This window comes from Canis lupus, chromosome X (genome assembly GCF_003254725.2).
Source record: "Canis lupus dingo isolate Sandy chromosome X, ASM325472v2, whole genome shotgun sequence".
In the NCBI taxonomy this organism is placed as follows: domain Eukaryota; kingdom Metazoa; phylum Chordata; class Mammalia; order Carnivora; family Canidae; genus Canis; species Canis lupus.
Genome location: NC_064281.1, coordinates 84,105,344 through 84,125,744, shown reverse-complemented (window position 1 = coordinate 84,125,744; position 20,401 = coordinate 84,105,344). Strand labels below are relative to the sequence as shown.

Here is a 20,401-nt window from a genome sequence, read left to right as displayed (position 1 = left end):
TCCATTTCAGGGCACTTTGAGGAGAATATTTCCATCCAGTGTAAAGATTGTACCAATTTAACTTCAGGATCCACCCATTTTGCTTACAGCTTTGCAGTATTTTAAGAGGTTTTGTGTCTACTTGTAAAAATAAAAAACAGATAACAATAAACAACAACAATACATCAGTTAGGATTGGACTCTGTTTGCAAGCCACTGAAGACCCAATCTGAATGGTCTTAATCACCCCAAAAGGGAAATTATTGGCCAATGTCACTGTATAGTTCATGGATAAATTCAGTTTTAGGTGAGTTTTTATTCTGCTCAGTTGCTTTCTCTCTCTCCATCTCTTAGCTCCACTTCCTTGGTTAGATCTCTATTGTCAGGTAGACTCTCCCTTCGTGGTCTGAAGATGGACTTAGCTGCTATTTACAGGGCTGCATACTACTTACCCCATTTATGTCAAACAAGGAAGGAGCTTACTTTCCTCAGTATTCCCAGCCAAAGTCTTAAGATTAGGTCTCATCTGAATAGCTTGGATGATATGCCCATCCCAAAACAATCACTATTGAGACTGGGGATCAAATGAATGGCTTATCCTAGGTCATGTGTTCCACCTGGGATAGAGTTGGCTGCCTCAAAATTGCCTGTATCCCTAAATGGGAATCAGAATTGGTGGGAATGGACAAAATGGAAATGCGTGGTGGGAAGGCAAACGAGAAACTGCCACTCTGTGCAACAATAATTGTTGCTTATATTAGATAAGTGTTTTCACTTTAAACTTCTGGAAGTCCTTTTCTGTTCATTAGCATACGGGAGCCTTACAACAATCCTTGAAGGGAGCTAACGCTGGATATAGTAGGAAACTGATATGTCAGATATGTCAAGTGAATTGGATAAGTCTGCACAATTGCAGAGTGTTAGAGACACTTGACTCTCAGCCTGTAGAAATCTGGATTTTAGGAACATCAAATCCATATGTTGGGTTGTTTGTATTTCATCTTATTTTTTAACTCCATAACCCATTCTTATGCCCCTCTTACTCCACATCCCCAGTGCCATTTTAGTATGTTTAACATGTAGGGTTTTTTTTTTTTTAGACTATGTTTTCAAACTCTGTATGGTTGTTTTGTGTGCATGTATCCTTGATCTATATAAGTAGTTCCATGCTACCTATTTCAATGTTTCTTATTTTTTTCATGCCACACTGTTCTTAGATCATTCTATGTTGCCATGTGTATTTTTAATCTGTTACTTCCAGTAGTTGTGTAATACTTTATGGCACACATCTACGTTTTATCTATCCACTCTCTCAAGTCAAGAATTCCCACTGGAATTCCGCTAAACTGCCACCAGCACAAGTAACAGCTCCATGAACATCTTTATACATGTCTCCTTATGAGCTTATTTTGGGAATATTCTCAAATATTCAGTAGCAGAATTGTTAGGTGAGAGGACATGTATATATTTAATGTGACTACATTAACTATGTAACCCTCAGGCCAGTGGGGCTTTCCTTGGCCACTCTTTCTTCAATTTCAACCTGTCAGTTTCATAGTTCCCTTTCCTGCTTTAGTTTCTCTGCTTGCACTTACCATTATTGAATAAATGAAATATTTGTATGTTATCTTTATTATCTTATAACAATTATCATAATAAGATTCCAACAGATTTGTGTCTGTTTCATTCACTGCTTATATCCCAAGCACTTAGAAAAGTTCTTGACACATGAATGGTGCTTTATAAACATTCATTGAGTGAATGGAGTAGTGCCAAATTGTTCTCCAGAATAGCTGATCCAGTCTACATCACGCAGAATGTAAGACTTCTTATATCCCCATGTCCTTATCAACACATTATCCACTTTTTAAATTTTTGCCAGCCTGAGAGCTGCTTAGTTAAACTTGTGTTTCTGTAATTACTAATGAGCTTTAGCACTTTCTCATGGATGTCATTCTATCTAAGTGCTGCCTTTGGTAGTAAGCTCTTTGTTACCAAAATGGCAAATCAAGTACTAGTAGATTCCCAGAGAAATGCCATGGGCTATACATCCACATCCCTAGCTAAAAACAAGCGTAGTCAGAATGTCTAACATCCAATTTACAAAAAGCACTCTAAAACCCAAAACAAGTATTCAGAACATCAATTTCAACTCTACCTCCTAAATCATGAATCTTTTGGCTGCTACAAGCACATCAATAGAACCTGTGGAAGAAGTAGAATTCCATGGCATGCTTCACTTAATGGACATAAAATTATTGGAATAGCCATTTTTTTTCCTTCATTAAGGGAAATGCCACTCACCCCCCACTTATAGACCTTTTCTAGATTGTCTCAATCCACAGGAGAGAGCAGGTTTTAGCTTCATCTTCTGCTCTGATCTAAGCAGCTTGGTGTGCCAAATGGGCAAAGACTTAGGGTCAAGGAGACAAAGTTCTAAGCATTCACTCATTCCATCTTTATTAAGACTCTATGATGTGCCAGAAAGCATTCTAGGCCCTGGGGATACAGTCCCTGACCTCAGGCAATTGCAATCTTGTGGGCAAAGAGTCACACTGTATAAGCAATTATATTCAGGGACTATGATAAGGTTTATGCTGGAAGGAAGAGCAGAATGTTGGTGTGCACAACAGAAGGTCATTTGACCTGGCCAGGGAAAGGAGAAACAAAGGGATGAAACAGAAGGAAGGTTCCTCAGAGGCATATTGCTTGAACTGAAACTAGAAGACCAAGTAGAAGCTTACCAGAAGGATTAGAGCAGGGGGCAAAAAGAAAAGCATGTGCACATTCCAAAAATCTACAGACAGCTCACTGTGGCTTAAAATGAGGGGAGAAAAGTGTGGTAGATGTTACTAATTTTTGTCAAATATTCCAGTTCTCTGCCACCCCATCTTTCTGAGTATATTATAGATAGCAATTCCTTCCCCCTCCTTGTGCCCAGGGAAGGTCGATGAATTAGAACAGAAGTGATGACTGTCATTTCTAGGTTGATCATTTCACTACCAGAGTGAGAGCCACCAGGTTATCTTTCTTTTGCCTCGGCGATAGGCAATGGGCCAGGTGCTGGAAACTCCATGAGCCTTTGTCCCAGAATGGAGAGGAGGTGGCCCAGAGTCCCTGTTGACTTGCAATTGGCAAGTAGCTGAGAAATAAATGACTGTCACTTTCTTTCACTAAGATTTGGTGTTTGGTTGTTATTGCAACGTAACCTAGCCTATCCTGATTAATATGGAAGGCAAGGGAAGCAGGAGTGAGGAATGGAGCCACAGAGGTAAACACAGACCTCATCATGATTTCACTTCTTAAGCCATGTTAAGAAGCTTTACCTAGGGATGCCTGGGTGGCTCAGTGGTTGAGCGGCTGCCTTCAGCTCAGGGCATGATCTCCAGGTCTTAGGATCAAGTACCTCATCAGGCTTCCCACAGGAGGCCTGCTTCTCCCTCTGCCTGTGTCTTTGCCTCTCTCTCTGTTCCTCTCATGAATAAATAACATCTTTAATAAAGAAGCTTTACCTTGTGGGATTAGTGGTTGCTATTTCCTGGTCTGCAGAACCCTTAGTGCCTCAGGGAGTATTCAGTGATCTAGGCCTCTGACCCTCACTTCCATAAGACACTTCTGCTTTTATCCATTATCTATTAGGACTTATTTAAAATTCCATTTTTAAAACAAGGTTTCACTAACAACAACAAAAAAATGAGCTAAAAGCCCAAATGAATCATGATCAGACTAGATTTTAGAAAGATTGTTGTAGATCTGGAGATAGGATTGCTAATAGGCAGACTGGAGGGAAAGAGATCACTTTGGAGGTTGCTACAAGAATCCAGATAAGAGATGATGGCCAACTGAATTACGGAGGTGGCAGTGGGGGTGGAAAGAAGTGAATATATTTAAGAAAATATTTAGGAAATAGAATCTATAGACTTGGTGGCAGATGGACTCTGAGGGTGAGTGAGAGAGAGAAAGAAAGGCGTCAAGGATGACTTTAGGATTTCTGCCATGGACTGAATGTCAGTGCCATTCCCTGAGACGGGAATCACAGGAGGAGAAGCAGGTTAGGGGAGAAGCTGATGAGCCCGCTCCTGAATATGTTGATGGCTACATGCCTCGAAAACAGTCAGGTTGGGAGTACTCTCAGGAGAGAGGTCTTCGTTCAAAAAGTTCCAGTTCTACAGTCAACAGAAAAAAAAAAAAAGAAATCTGGGACGCCTGAGTGGCTCAGTGGTTGAACGTCTGCTTTCTGATTATCGTGATCTTGGAGTCCTGGGATAGAGTCCACATTGCACTCTCCTGCTTCTCCCTCTGCTTACATCTCTGCTGCTCTCTGTGTCTCTAGGAATGAATAAATAAATAAAACTTTTAAAAAAGGAAAGAAAGAGGGATCCCTGGGTGGTGCAGCGGTTTGGCGCCTGCCTTCGGCCTAGGGCGCGATCCTGGAGATCCAGGATCGAATCCCACATCGGGCTCCCAGTGCATGGAGCCTGCTTCTCCCTCTGCCTGTGTCTCTGCCTCTCTCTCTCTCTCTCTGTGACTATCATAAATAAATAAAAATTTAAAAAAAAAAAAAAAAAAAGGAAAGAAAGAAATGAAATCTGACCATCTGCAAAGACCTGGATGGAACTAGAGGGTTTTATGCTAAGCAAAGTAAGTCAGAGAAAGACAAATATGATTTCACTCACGTGTGTAATTTAAGAAACCAAACAGATGAACATAGGTCAAGGGAGGGAAAATTGAAATAAGATAAAATCAGAGAGAGAGGCAAACCATAAGAGACTCTGAACTCTAGGGAACAAACTGAGGGTTGCTGGAGGGGAGGTAGGGTGGGAGGATGGGTAACTGGGTGATGGGCATTAAGGAGGACACTTGATGTAATGAGCACTGGGTGTTCTATGCAACTGATGAATCACTAAACTCTGTCTCTGAAACTAATAATACACTATAAGTTAATTATTTTATTTTAAAAAAAAAGAAGTCTGGGACGTCTGGGTGGCTCAGTGGTTAAGCATCTGTCTTCGGCTCAAGGTGTGATCCTGGAGTCCCAGGATCGAGTCCCACATCGGGCTCCATGCGTGGAACCTGCTTCTCCCTCTGCCTATGTCTCTGCCTCTCACTTTCTGTGTCTCTCATGAATAAAGAAATAAAATCTTAAAAATTAATTAATTAATTAATTAATTAATTAAAAAAAGAAGTTCCAGTTCCACTACTTAGTAGCTATAAGAACTTGGGCAGTTCCAACCCTCTGAGCCTGTTTTCTCATCTGTAAAATGTGCTGAAAATATCCAGCTTCATCATGTTGTTAGTTTTATTAAATGTAAGAGTTTGTGCAAGAAGGCACTATGGAAATTCTAAAATGCAGGTAGATGGTAATAAGTGGTGCTTGGCCATATCCATGCCTCCAGTGTGGTGTGCCTTCTTTCTGGCAAAGGTGTGAGCTCTGGCTCTGACATTGGCTGCATTCCCTTAGGGGTGGTGAGATCACCTAATTGCAGATATGACTGAGCCTGAAGTAAACCCAAGGATCTACCCCCTCACAAATGCCCTCCTCACCAAGAAACTACTGGCCCTTGTTCAGCAGTCATGAAACTATAAGCAGCTTCGGCAAGGGGTCAATGAGGCACCAAAACCCCCAACAGGGCATCTCTGAGTTCAGGAAAATGGCTGCAGACCCTGAGCCCCTAGAGATCACTCTGCACCTCCCACTGCTGTGTGAAGAGAAGAATGTGTCCTACATGTTTGTGAGCTCCAAGCAGGCCCTGGGGTGGGCCTGTGGGGTTGCCGGGCCTGTCATCTCCTGTTCTGTCACCACCAAAGAAGGCTCCCAGCTGCAACAGCAGACGTAGGTCAGTTCAGCCATCCATTGAGAGGCTCTCAGGCTAACCCAGTGGCCTCTGGCCCACTTGGCACAGAGTTCTCCCCCTGGGGTTGTGTACCATATTGTTCACATGTAGGGTCTCCAGCTACCTTCTCGACGTATGTTCTAGTACTAGATCTGGTTTCTGCATTTTTGTACTGTTTTCATTTGGTTTTACAGGTTGTTATCCATACATGACTCCTGCACCTCACCCCAGTCTCCTATTCTACTCTCCCTGGGGCATCTTGTCCTCTCTTTTGAAAATAAACTAATGCCAAAACAGATGGAAGCCGAGTGGGGACACCATTCAAAGGCAGGGGAGAGCTAGGATAGAGATCTGCTTCTGGCTTTCAGTTGCTAACTTCCTGTTTGTGTGAAGGACATGATGGAAGTAAACAGCATTCTTTGTCACCCTTGTGCCTGGCAGACATAATCGCTCTGTGCGTGTTTTCTCTCTAAGGGATTATGTATCATTTGGGGAGAAAGCACATATTCTGTGAGGTCGTCGGGTATATGTCCAAGTGTCATTTGCTAATATACCCTTGCTACTTGCTTTGATAATGTGATCTTATTCCCTCTGTTCCCTAACTCCCAGTCATGCCCCTGAGGGTGGCAGGGCAGCAGCATTCCAGAGATGTGCTGCAGAATTCTAGAGGCTGCCTGGGTGAGTTAGACATGGGGTAGCTGATCTAGGTTATGAAGGAGTCCAGAGTGGCAAGAAAGGGTGCCAGCTGATGCTGGAATGAAGAAGTCTGGGCAAGTCATGGAGACCTGACTGGAAGCTACATTTTAGAGATGTTGGAATCTAGGAAACATCCTCCCTGGTGAATGGAGATGTCTTCAGTGGACACTTGGTACCAGCTCTGAGAGCCCTTACCCCTGTTTCCTGCCACGATGTGGGTATATATTTTTATAACATCATAAGGACAGTGTTAGCATGTTATTCTTGTGAGCATCCTAATAAATAAATATATTCATATCCCTCCCAAATGGTAATAAGTATTTTCATGGGGAACAAAATAAATGTAAAGAGGAGGGGAGAGTTTTCAGGGGACATTCAGGAATTCTTTGGCCTGAAGAGAAACTACAGAGTTTTGTCTGATTCATGGTGGCATCACCAGGGACTTTCCAATTTCTGGGAAGCTTATCCCTACAAAGAAATTATTTCCAGTGGCTTGGTGTTGTGGCGATTTAGCTGACTTGAGCCAGAAGTAGGGGATTTGGAGGAAGTCTGCCTAATCGCGGGCAGTGGGAAACTGGGATGGAGCCAATGTAAATGTGGCAGGCTGGGAAACATTTTTGCAGACAGAAAGCATTTAAACAACTTTTTATTGTGGTGAAATATACATAACATAAAATTTACCATTTTAACCATTTTTAAGTATACATTTCAGTGGCATTAAGTACAGTCACATTACTGCACAACCATCACCAATATCCATCTCCAGAACTTTTTCATTATCCTAAACTGAAACACTGCATTCATTAAGCAATTAACTCTTCATTGCCTCCTCTCCCCCACCCCTGGAAACCACTATCCTACTTTCTGTCTCTGAATTTCATGATTCCAGGAACCTCATATAAGTGGAATCAAATAACGTTTGTCCTTCTGTATCTTGTTTATTTCACTCAGTATAATGTCTTCAAGGTTCATCAATTTCATAGCATGTGTCCAACTCTTATTCCCTTTTAAGGCTGAAAAATATCCCATTGTATGTATCTACCACATTTTGTTTATCCATTCATCCATTGATGGACACTTGAGCAGTTTCCATCTTTTGGCTGTTGTGAATAATGCTGCTATGAACACTGACATACAAATATCTGTTCAGGTTCTTGCTTTCAATTCTTTTGGGTATATACTTAGAAGTGGAATTGCTGGATCATATGATAATTCTATTTTTTTGAGGAACCACTATACTATTTTCCACGATGGCTGCCATTTTATATTTTCACCAGCAATACACAATGGTTCCACTCTCACCACATCCTTGCTGACACTTGTCATTTTCTGTTTATTTTCTTTTTAAAATCATCATTCTAATGAATGCGAAGTGGCATCTCATTATGATTTGGTTCATAATTCCCTAATGATTGATGATGTTGAGAATCTTTTTATGTGCTTATTGGGCATCTGTATAACTTCTTTAGAGAAATGCCCATTGAAGTCTTTTGTCTATCTTTTAAAGACTTATTTTATTTATTTGACAGACAGACACAGAGAGAGCGCAAATGGGAGGTGCAGACGGAGAGGGAGGGAGAATCTCAAGTAGATTCCTCACTGAGTGTGGAGCCTGACAGAGGTACATTCACAATCCTGAGATCATGACCTGAGTTGAAACCAAGAGTCAGATGCTTAACCCACTGCACCACCCAGGTGCTCCCCACACCCTGCCTATTTTTTAATTGGGTTGTTTATTTTTTATTGTTGAGTTGGAGGACTTCTTTATATATTCTGGATAATAATCCATTTTCAGAAAAAAATAATCCATTTTCAGATATAGAATTCTCAAATATTTTCTCTCTATTCATAGATTGTTTTCTTACTCGTTAGTATCCTCTGTAGCACAAATTTTTTAATTTTGGTGAAGTCCATTTTTTTCTTTTGGTGCTTTTGGCGCTTTTGGTGCTTTTGGTGTTATATACAAGAAATCATTGCCATATCCAGTGTCATTAAGCTTTTTCCCTATGTATTCTTCTAAGAGTTTTATAGTTTTAGCTCATATGTTTAGGTCTTTTGATACATTTCATTTTTATGTATGGTATAAGATAAAACTCCATCTTCATTTTTTTTTATTTATTTATTTTTTAATTTATTTTTTATTGGTGTTCAATTTACTAACATACAGAATAACCCCCAGTGCCCGTCATTTTGTTTTGCATGCAGATGTCCAGTTTTCCCAGCACCATTAGTTGAAGAGACTGTCCTTTCCCCATTAAATGGTCTTGGTATGTTTGTCAAAAATCATTTGATCACATATATTAGAGTTTATTTCTGGGCTCTCTGTTATATGCCATTGGTCTATATGCCTGCCCTTGTGCTAGTACCACAGTTTAATTACCATCACTTTGTAATAAGTTCTGAAATCAAATATGAGACATCCAGCTTTGTCTTTTTCAAAATTATTTTGTCTGTTTGGGATCTCTTGAGATTCTATATGAATTTTAGGATGAGATTTCCTATTTATACACACACACACACACACACACACAACATAATTGGGATTGTATTGAATCTGTAGATTGCTTTGGAAGAAAGTATTTTTTAAACTTATTTTCACAGGGCACTGGGTGGCTCATCGGTTAAGTGTATGCTTTTGGCTCAGGTCATAATCCCAGGGACCTGGGATCAAGTCTCACATTGGGCTCTTTGTTCAGCAGGGAGCCTGTTTCTCTCTCCCTCTGCCTGCCGCTCCCCCTGCTTGTGTTCTCTCTCTCTCTCTCTCTGTGTCAAATAAGATAAATAAGATCTTTAAAAAAAGATTTTCACAGTGATTTTGTATTGTTAAACCAAATTTGTGTTTTATTTGCTGCTTATTTAAAGCACATTTTAATTTTTTTCATTTATTTTAATTGAAATATAGCTGACATACAATATTATATTAGTTTCAGATGTACAACGTAGTGATTTGACATTTACATACATTATGTAGTGCTTGCAATGAATGTAGTTACCATCTGTCACCATACAAAATTATTAGAATTATTGAATATATTCCCTATGCTGTACTTGCCATCACTGTGACTTATTTTATAACTGGAAGTTTGTATCTCTTAATCCACTTTACCTATTCCACCCATCCCTCCAACACCCTACTTTCTGGCAACCACCAGTTTGTTCCTTGTATTTATGAGTCTTTTCTTTTTTGTTTGCTTATTGTTTTATTTTTTAGATTTCACATATAAATGAAATCATATGGTATTTGTCTTTTTCTATCTGGCTTATTTCACTTAGCATAATACCCTCCCGGTCTATCCATGTTGTCACAAATGGCAAGGTTTCCTTTTTTTATGGCCGAGTAATATATATAGTATATATAATATATATTTATAAATATATATTTATAAAATAATATATAGTACATACTTATCATTTTCTTTATCCGTTCATTTATTAATAGACACTGAGGTTGCTTCCATATCTTGGATATTGTAGATAATGCTGCAATAAACATAGGGATGCACATATCTTTTTGAATTAGTGTTTTTGTTTTCTTTGGGTAAATACTCAAAAGTGGAACTACTAGATCATATGGTATTTCTTTTTTTAATTTTTTAAGGAACTTCCATATTGTTTCCCAGAGTGGCTGCAACAATTTACATTCCTACCAGTGGTACACAAGGATTCTCTTTTCTCCACATCCTCACCAACACTTGTAGTTTCCTGTATTTTTGATACTAGCCATTCTGACAGGTGTGAGGTGACACCTCATTGTGGTTTTTATCTTGATTTCCCTGACGATGAGTGATGTTGAGCATCTTTTCATGTCTGTTGGCCATCTACGTGTCTTAAAGTATACTCTTCAGTAAAGAATTTCGAAGAAGCAAATAAAATAATAATGATAAAAATATGAAGAACGGAGTTCAGGGAAGAGAGAGCATTTCAGTTCTGCAATATGGTGTGGATGCAGCCTGTGTCCTTTTGCAAGCCATTTGCGTTCTGTGCCTTGGTTTCCATCCGATCTCAGACCCAAAGGACATTAAAATTATCTCCAAATCGCCTAAATCAAGAATCTTGATATCAGATGTACAGCTATAGGGTATACACAGATTTCATAGAAAAGCTTTACTAATGATATAGTTATTGTTAAATTAATTACTCTAGTTGAAATCAAAGGAAATCAAGTAATCATATGTTTATTGAAATTATATATCTGTCTTGGATGATGAAGGTATCTACAAGACCTTCAGGATTATCCAGAAGGAATAGCTTAAAAGGCTGAGAAGAAGTTTGGAACAAATATGCTGCCCCCAAAAACCTAACTCACCTATTCCAAGCTTCCTGTGCCTAGACAAGCTATTTCCTCTTGACCATATTACTTGCTATTGACACTACAAACATTTATAACACCAATCTAAAGTCAAGTGGAGCCAGAAGGCAGACGATACCTCCACCTTACTACCACTCAAATATGGACATTCCCTACTTATGGGCAGAGGAAAGGCCAAAACCCTTATCTGTAGATAACTTCTTATTATTAGCTATATGAGTCCTTGCCTGTCCAATTCCTGTATTAGTTATCTATTGCTATGTAACAAGTTATTACAAAACTTTGTGGCTACAAACAAACATTTATTACATTACAGTTTCTCAAGGCCAGGAATCTAGGAGAAGCTTATCTGGGTGATTCTGGTTCAGGATCCTTTATGAGGCGACAATCAGAATGGGAGAAAATATTTGCAAGTCATATATCTGACAAGGGATTTATAGCCAAAATATATAAGGAAGTCATATAACTCAGAAGTGAAAAACAAATAATCCAATTTTAAAATGGGCAAATGATCTGAATAGACATTTTTCCAAAGACAATATCCAGATGGCCAACAGGCACATGAAAATGTGCTTCACATCACTCGTCATCAGGAAAATGCACCTCAAAACAATGAGGTATCACCTCACCCCTGTTTGAATGGTTGTCATCAAAAGATAAGAGGTAAGTGTTGGAAAGGATGTGGAGAAAAGGGAACCCTTATACAGTATTGATGGGAATGTAAATAAGTGCAGCCTTTCTGGACAACAGTATAGAGGATCCTCAAAAAATATTAAAAAGAGAACTACCGTGTGATCTGGCAATTCCATTTCTGGGTATACATCCAAAGGAAACTAAATCACTGCCTTAAAGATATCTGCACCTTTGTGTTCATAGAGGCATTATGTATGATAGCTAAGACATGGAAACAACCTAAATGTCCATCAACAGATGAATGGATAAACAAAATGGGATGTATACATTATATAAATATGAATACTATTCAGTCATAAAAAGAAAGGAATCTTGCCATTTGTAATAACATGGATGAACTCTAAGAGCATCGTGCTAAATAAAACAAGTCAGAAAAAGACAGTGTATTATATCACTTACATGTAGAATCTTAAAAAACATACTCATAGAAACAGAGAAGAGATTAGTGGTTGGCAGAGGTGGCAGAAGGAGGATGGGGAAAATAGGCGAAGTTGGTCAAAGGGTAAAAACTTCCAGTTAGAAGATAAATAAGTTCTTGGGATATAATGTGCAACATGGTGATTATGGTAAACAAATACTGTAAAGTTGCTGAGAGAGTAGATCTTTAAAAGTTTTCATCACAGGAAAAAAGTGTATAGCCGTGTGAGGTAATGGATATTAAATAAACTTATGGTGGTGATCATTTTGTAATATATATGTATATCAAATAATTATGGTGTATACCTTCAATTTGTACAATGTTACATGTCAATTCTATGTCAATTAAACTGGGGAGAAATAAAGAAATAATTATATTTGAAAAAATATGTTCTCATGCTCGAAAAGTGACCTCACATCTGACTCTGTTTGTGAAGCATGGACAGTGGAATTGGCAACCTTATGGAATGAACTTGAAATTCTTGTTCTTGGAGAGAAATGTCACTCTGATGCCGAACACAGGTGTAGGTTGTACAATTACTACTGTCAAACCATTTTCTCTTTAATGATACTAAATAGCAGACATTCTAACCCCTCTGGCTTGCCTAGGCTAGAGTGAGAGAATGGTCAGCATGGCATCTTGGTGTCTCTTTTGGTTCCCAGGTTTCTAAAATATCAGTCTTCCTAACCTATCTCTAGGGCAAGTAGCAGCAATGAAGTTGGGGTGAGAAGAGCTCAGTGGACAGAAACCAGTTCCTCTGGAGCATCTCCTCAGCAGAGCCTCTAAATGTTGAAATCGATCATTCCCAAAGGGCAAGGCCAGCTCTGAGGTGGAAAAAGGCAAGTGCACCCTTTGTGTCCATATGGCCTACTCATTCTCTGAGGAGCCTTGTAAAGGGAGGAAATGGTGAAAGGGCCCACTCGCCACAGCATAATTATCCAGGCTGATAAGGAACAAAGAGACTACTGTCAGTGGGGTTGGCAACCATCAAGCAGGGACTTGGAGTTGGATTTCCTCCAGCGTCCCAGGGCTGCTGAGAGATGGGATTATTAAGAGTTTATGGCTTCATGGAGCTATTTTAAGCCTGTTCCATTGCTTGATGCTGGCCTCGAATTCAAGCTGCTACAGACTCTTTTATCCCCCAGGAACTGTGGCTGGGGCTAAACAAAAGAGAGGCTGCTCCTTTGGAGGGAGGAGGGCATGGGGCCAAGAGATGGGCTTGTTGGGCCTAATGAGCTGCCTGTGGTGCTGCTGTCCCTGCTGCGGCTACCACAGCTGCTCCTATGCTGTTCCCGTTCTCAAGCAGCTGACTGGATAGGGCGTGCTCACATAGAATCAAAGACAACAAGAGCCCTCACTACTCTGAGGAAGGCAAAATAAAAAATCTATGTCCTAACCTCCTTGTTTGGAGGGAAGATGAGTGGAGAATGAGAAAGATAAGGCCTCTCCAGGGGCTAATTGGTCATTCCAGAAGCAAAGTGTCACATTTGACCTGAGGTATCTAATAGGAGACCATTGTGCCTTATGCTCAGAGACCTCAAGTTCTAGGCTTTTTTGTTTGGATGCTCCCTTTTCAAGGTGTGTAGAACAAGTAGCTATCTTGGGGGAAAAAAACCATGGTAATTACGTTAGTGAGATTTCCCAGAGATTTTCAAGATCCGTGAATCCCCACTAAAACCTAGCTTCCAATAAGTCACTCAACAAAAAAATTTTTAAATTCATACTATATGCCAGGAACTGTCCTAGATCAATTGAATATAATGGTGAACAAAGCAGACAAACATCTTTACTCTCACAGAGCTTATCTCCTAATAGAGGGTGACAGGCCATAAGCAAGATAATTAAATAAATGTGGTGTCAAATGATGATGAATGTTATGAAGAAAAGAAAACCAGAGTTGGAAAGGATGGGAAGTACAGGCTGGCAGTGAGGGTTCACAACTTTAGATAGGTCAGGGATGATCTCATAGAGATGGGGATATTTGAACAGAGATTTAATGGAAACGAAGGATCAGGATAAAAAGCTTCTGCATGGCAAAGGAAACAATGAACAAAACTAAAAGGGAACCTATGGGATAGGAGAAGATATTCACAAATGACATTTCAGATAAAGGGCTAATATCCAAAATCTATAAGGGACTTATAAAACTCAACACCCAAAAAACAAAAAATCCAGTCAAGAAGAGGGCAGAAGACATGAACAGACATTTCTCCAAAGAAGACATACAAATGGCCAACAGACACATGAAAAAATGCTCATCACTCAGCATCAGGGAAATACAAATCAAAACCACAATGAGATACTACTTCACACCAGCCAGATGGTTAAAAATTAACAACTTGGGAAACAACAGATGTTGGTGAGATTGCAGAGAAAGGAAGATGCGGAGAAAAGGGAACCCTCTTACACTGTTGGTGGGAATGTGAACTGGTGCAGCCACTCTGGAAAACTGTGTGGAGGTTCCTCAAAGAGTTAGAAATAGACCTGCCCTACGACCCAGCAATTGCACTGTTGGGGATTTACCCCAAAGATACAGATGCAATGAAACGCCGGGACACCTGCACCCCGATGTTTCTAGCAGCAATGTCCACAATAGCCAAACTGTGGAAGGAGCCTCGGTGTCCATCGAAAGATGAATGGATAAAGAAGATGTCGTCTATGTATACAATGGAATATTACTCAGCCATTAGAAATGACAAATACCCACCATTTGCTTCAACGTGGATGGAACTGGAGGGTATTACGCTGAGTGAAATAAGTCAATCGGAGAAGGACAAACTTTATATGTCCTCATTCATTTGGGGAATATAAATAATAGCGAAAGGGAATAGAAGGGAAGGGAGAAGAAATGGGTAGGAAATATCAGAAAGGGAGACAGAACATAAAGACTCCTAACTCTGGGAAACGAACTAAGGGTGGTGGAAGGGGAGGAGGGCGGGGGTGGGGGTGAATGGGTGACAGGCACTGAGGGGGGCACTTGACGGGATGAGCACTGGGTGTTATTCTGTATGTTGGCAAATTGAACACCAATAAAAAATAAATTTATTATTAAAAAAAAAGAAACGGAATCCTCTTACACTGTTTGCAAACTGATTCACCTGCTCTAGAAAACAATATGGAGGTTCCTCAAAAAGTTAAAAATAGAGCTACCCTACAACCCCGCAATTGCACTACTAGGTATTTATGCAAAGGATACAAACACAGTAATTTGAAGAGGCACATGTACCCCAATGTTTATAGCAGCAATGTCCACAATAGCCAAACTATGGAAAGAACTCAGATGTCCATCAACAGATGAATGGATAAAGAAGAAGTGGTTATATGTATATACAATAGAATATTACTCAGCCATTAAAAAATGGAATCTTGTCAATAGTAACGACATGGATAGAACTAGAGGGTATTATGCTAAGCAAAAATAAATCAGTCAGAGAAAGACAAATATATGTCTTTAAATGTCTCAAATATGACTTTAAGGAACAAAACAAATGAACATAGGGAAAGGGAAGGAAAAATAAAATAAGATAAAAACAGAGAGAGAGGCAAACCATAACAGACTCTTAACTCTAGGAAACAAACAGGGTTGCTGGAGGGGAGGTGTGGGGGATGGTGAAACTGGGTGATGGACATTAAGGAGGGACCTTGATGTAATGAGCACTGAGTCTTATATGTAACTGATGAATCACTAAATTCAAAGGCTAAAACTAATACACTAAATGTTCAATTTAGTTAATTGAATTTAAATAAAAATTTTTTTTAAAAAAAGGAAGTGAAGAAGACACTCATGTGAATATCTGTGGGAAGATTGTCCCAGGCAGAGGGAAGATCATGGGCTAAGGGGTCTGGCATAATTGAAGAGAACAAGGAAGCTAGTGTGGCTGAACTGATAGAAGAGTGGTGTGAAATGATAAGAGCTGAGGTTGAAGAGATAACAAAGCCAAATAGTGGAGTGCCTTATATATTATGGATTTTAATTTTATTATAAAATGGGAGGCCTCTGGCAGGTTTTCAGGAAAGGAGGAGTAACATAATCATATTTATGGTTAAAAATCATTTTGGCTGCTGTTTGGAGGATAGACTATAAGGAAGAATGGGTGGAAGTGGGAAGACCTTTAGGAAGGAGCTGTAGTAATCTGGGCAAAAGAGTATTTGGGCCAGTGAGGCAGTTATAGAAAGATAAGAAGTGGTTAAGCTCTGGTATACTTGAAAAGTAGAACTGATTGAATTTGCTGATGGATTGGATATGGGTGATGTAAAGACAGAAAGATGAGGTCAAGAATGACTGCAAGGCTTTGGCCTCAGCAATTGGAAGGATCAGATTGCCGGCAGCAAGTTGGGAAGGACAAGTAGAGGAATAGCTGTGAGAGGTGAAAGAGCATCAGAGTTTGATAATTAATGGACTTGGGTTTGCCCAAATCTGGAGGCACTAGAAAAAAAGATAGTAGCTGGTGGCCACACTGGATGGGTCATGATGGAAAATGGATTGAAACAAACCTCGGTATAACTGCAGATGAAGCTAGTTGGTGGTGGTTTGGGGAACTGGACCCAGTTGGACACGAGCTGCTCTTCCTCTGCCTCTCCTTTCTCCTGCCTGGAATCCAGTGCCTCTACAGCCTTGCTGAACTCCATCCTGCTTGGTCAATCCCTCATGTCTTGTTTTGGGGATGATAAGTTTTCTAAAGATCCAAATTAAAGCTTAAAGATTTTAGATCCAAAGCTTAAAGATTTTAAGATCCAAAGCTTAAAGATTTTAAGATTTGTGGGCCAGTTGGGCACTGTTGTAGTTACTCAACTCTGCCATGTAGTGCAAAAGCAGTCATTGACAATAGGTAAAATGAGTATGGCTGTGGTCCAATAAAAATCCTATTTTTAAAAGCAGACCATGACCTGATTTGGCCCGTGCATGGGTTGTAGTTTGTCATTCCCTGCTCTAGATGTGTGAAGAGCTATCCACAGAAAGGCAAGTCTCACATGGCCAATGGACCTTGTAACACACTTATAATCAAACTCCAATATGAAATGTTAGAGAGGTATCTCTGGGTAGCTATCTCTCAAATACAGCTATATATTAATATTTTAGTGGCTGAACAAGTGGTCTCATTGGCATTCTTTTTTTAAAAGAATTTATTCTTTATTCTTTTAAAAGAATAAAATTTATTTTAAATTTTATTTATTTATTCATGAGAGACACACAGAGAAAGGCAGAGACACAGGCAGAGGGAGAAGCAGGCTTCCTGAAGGGAGCCCAATGTGGGACTCAATCCCAGGACCCCAGAATCACAACCTGAGCCAAAGGCAGATGCTCAACCACTGAGCCACCCAGGTGCCCCTCACTGACATTCTTTTACTCTATAAAGTGACTAATCCAAGTTGGAACTCAAAACTCCCTTCATTTGGAATAAGGAGAAACAAAGGTGGCTGGTAAACATTTTAATTTTTCCTGAATTTACCCTTATTACATTTAAAAAGCAAAGTTGCTGGCCACTGCTCTAAAACTGTCTCTGTTCTCCCCAAGCCAGCCAACATATCCCAGGCCCTATCCTTCTCAGGGTCTTGCCGGGTGACAATCTAATCCAGTTATAAATTATTAATGGCTTCCACCTCCCAGACAATTTAATCCAAAGCTTACTTTTGAGGATGGGGCACCAAATGGCCTGCTTTTTCTGAGGTCTGTACAAGGGTCCTGGTACAATTTTCAGTCTATAGAACAGTTCAGCTCACATATGCATGATCTTTGGAATTTAGTGGACCTCTGTCAGATGGGCTATAGCAATGAGCATATTTGGAAGAAGCTTTTTATTTATGAAAAAATTTTGGATATATTTAAAAGAAGTAAAGAAAAAATGTAATGAATACATGTATATACTCAACACCCAGCTTAATAAATAAAATATTATAGATCTAGTCAAAACCCTTTGTATACACCTCCTTGGTGTCATTTTCTTCCCTTTTTTTCCCAAAGTAACCTCTATCTTGAAGGCGGTTGTGTCCTTTCTTTGTACTTTTACTACATATGAAGGGATACATGTGAAAACATCCCTAAACAATATATAGTATTGCTTTGAATGCTAGTAACCTTTGTATTAGTGATATAATACCATAAAGGTGTTTTCAAGTTGGATCCATAATTGATAATACACTTCTAGTTCATTCATTTGCACTACTTCTATTGTAAGAATATACCATTCACCAATCAATGATTTCTTTTTTTAAAAGATTTTATTTATTTATTCATGAGAGACACAGAGAGGCAGAGACATAGGCAGAGGGAGAAACAGACTCCCTGCGGGGAACCCGTGTGGGACCCGATCCCAGGACCCCAGGTTCACACCCTGAGTCAAAGGCAGATGCTCAACCACTGAGCCACCCAGGCGTCCCCCATCAATGATTTCTTAGGCTGATTACAATTTTATACTATTTCAAAAAATGCCGCAGTAAACATTTTGGTTTAATCTCCTGGTACCATATTTGAGGAATGAAGTGCTGCTATTTTTCTGAGCTCTCCTCCCAATGTCCTTGGAGACTTACTCTATATAACAGCAGCCTATGTAGAAAGATAAAGTCCCCTCTTGGACCAAAACACTAAAAGGCCTTCAGAACCTCTTAACTCACTGTAGTTGGGTAAAGAGTTTCAATCTAAACCAAAATGACCAAGCCAGGAGAAGCTAAAGTGACAAGGTCACGGTCACCTTCTCCCTTGATTCTCAATTTGGTATCTTGGTTCCTGAGAATCAAAGCAAAATATTTTTGTTTGGCCAAAGACTCTTCTGGCCTGGATTCACATGTATTCATGATGGAGGGAAATTTTTTTAAGATTTTATTTATTTATTCATGAGAGACACACAGAGAGAGGCAGAGACACCGGCAGAGGGAGAAGCAGGCTCTCCATGGGGAGCCCAGTGCAAGACTTGATCCAGGATCACACCCTGAGATGAAAGCAGACATTCAACCACTGAGCCACCCAGGTGCCCCATGGAGGGAGATTTTAGTGGTCAGTAAGAATCAGGTTGCAATGTCATTCTGTCAAGTATCACATGTAGTGGAAGGCTTCCAGATTGTGGAGTCAAACCCAGAATGTCTTATGGCACAAAGGCAAAAGGTAACCAAATAGCCAGCCACCCCCAGAATTTCCAAATTGTTCTCCAGGTGTTTCCTGCTATTGCTCTGTAGAGCTGGACAAAAGAGTATCTGAAGTTTATGGATTTCTACCAAGAAGACTCACATTATAAGTCAGTGAGAGACTCAACAGTTTGGACATTAATGTGAACTGTTGTTGGTTTTTTTTTTCCATAGAAGAGTTCCTGAAGATTTTTTGTTCCTCACTGTGTTCACATTTACCCCCTTTATAGAGCTGCCCGTAGAGATTGTCAATTGTCAGGATCTGACAGAAACAGGAAAAAAAATTTTGAAGCATCAATGGAGATATCATTTGACATCATTTAGCATATCACTTAGAATCAACGGATATTATCATTATATTATCAGGTTATAATAGAAATACTTTCTACCTTTTTGTCTCTGTTCATTACATCCATTATTTTATAAGTATCTGATGCCACTGTCCTTAAAGACCCAAAGAATCACCGCAATTCTTTTATCTACATAGCATCCCTGCATTGAGGTTGGTCTGGAAAAACTAGTTTAAAAAAAAGATTTTATTTATTTATTCATGAGAGACACACAGAAAGAGGCAGAGACATAGGCAGAGGAAGAAGCAGGCTCCCCACAGGGAGCCCAACAGGGAACTCGAACCCAGGACCCCAGGATCACGACCTGAGCCAAAGGCAAATGCTCAGCCACTGAGCCACCCAGATGTTCCTGGGAAAAGTAGTTTAAACACTTACAGACATGTTTACTTTCTTAGATTAAGTCTTTCACTGCTACCACCTACTTTCTCTGTGAATTCTTTCTAGCTACGTAGCCTGAAGCCAAGTCGGCAACTTCAGTGATCCTAAGGACTTATGTGCCCCATTCCACATGCAAAATCTTTTTCCCACTCCACATTCCAATTCTTTCTCCAAAAAAGTTAAGATGTTTCTACGTGATACAAAATCAAGATGTAAATCAGAGTAGCTCAGTATTGCTTGTAAAAACTGTCATGTAATCATACAAAACCAAACCAAACCAAAAGAAAACTCATGGTTCAAAGGATTTCTTTGGATTGTGGTCAACAATTTTGGTAAGTGTGATATTTATTACCAATAGCAAATGCAAAATGAAAGCCGGTAAACAGACTCACTTTGGGTTTTTTATTTTAAAAATGTATTTATTTTAACACATGTTAGAAAAACATAACTATTACATCAGATTCATGATTTCAGAAATATTATTGCTTAGGATGAGGACACTTTTTTTTAAGTGAGTCAATTTGATGAAAAATATTAAGTGAAAAACACGAAGTGAATAGGGCAGGTAGTGTGTAGCTACAGCAAAAATAGTGAAAGTCATATGTAAATGAGCACTACTTGAACA

The 20,401-nt window shown here is 39.6% G+C and overlaps 1 protein-coding gene and 1 pseudogene across 2 annotated transcripts in view; one reads left to right on the top strand and one right to left on the bottom strand.

Annotated features, from left to right (window-relative positions):
- PAK3 (p21 (RAC1) activated kinase 3) overlaps positions 1–20,401 on the bottom strand; it is a 571,264-nt gene that overhangs the window by 540,829 nt on the left and 10,034 nt on the right. The gene's annotated exons all lie outside the window — the stretch shown is intronic.
- On the top strand, positions 5,468–5,853 carry LOC112649113 (NHP2-like protein 1; annotated as a pseudogene).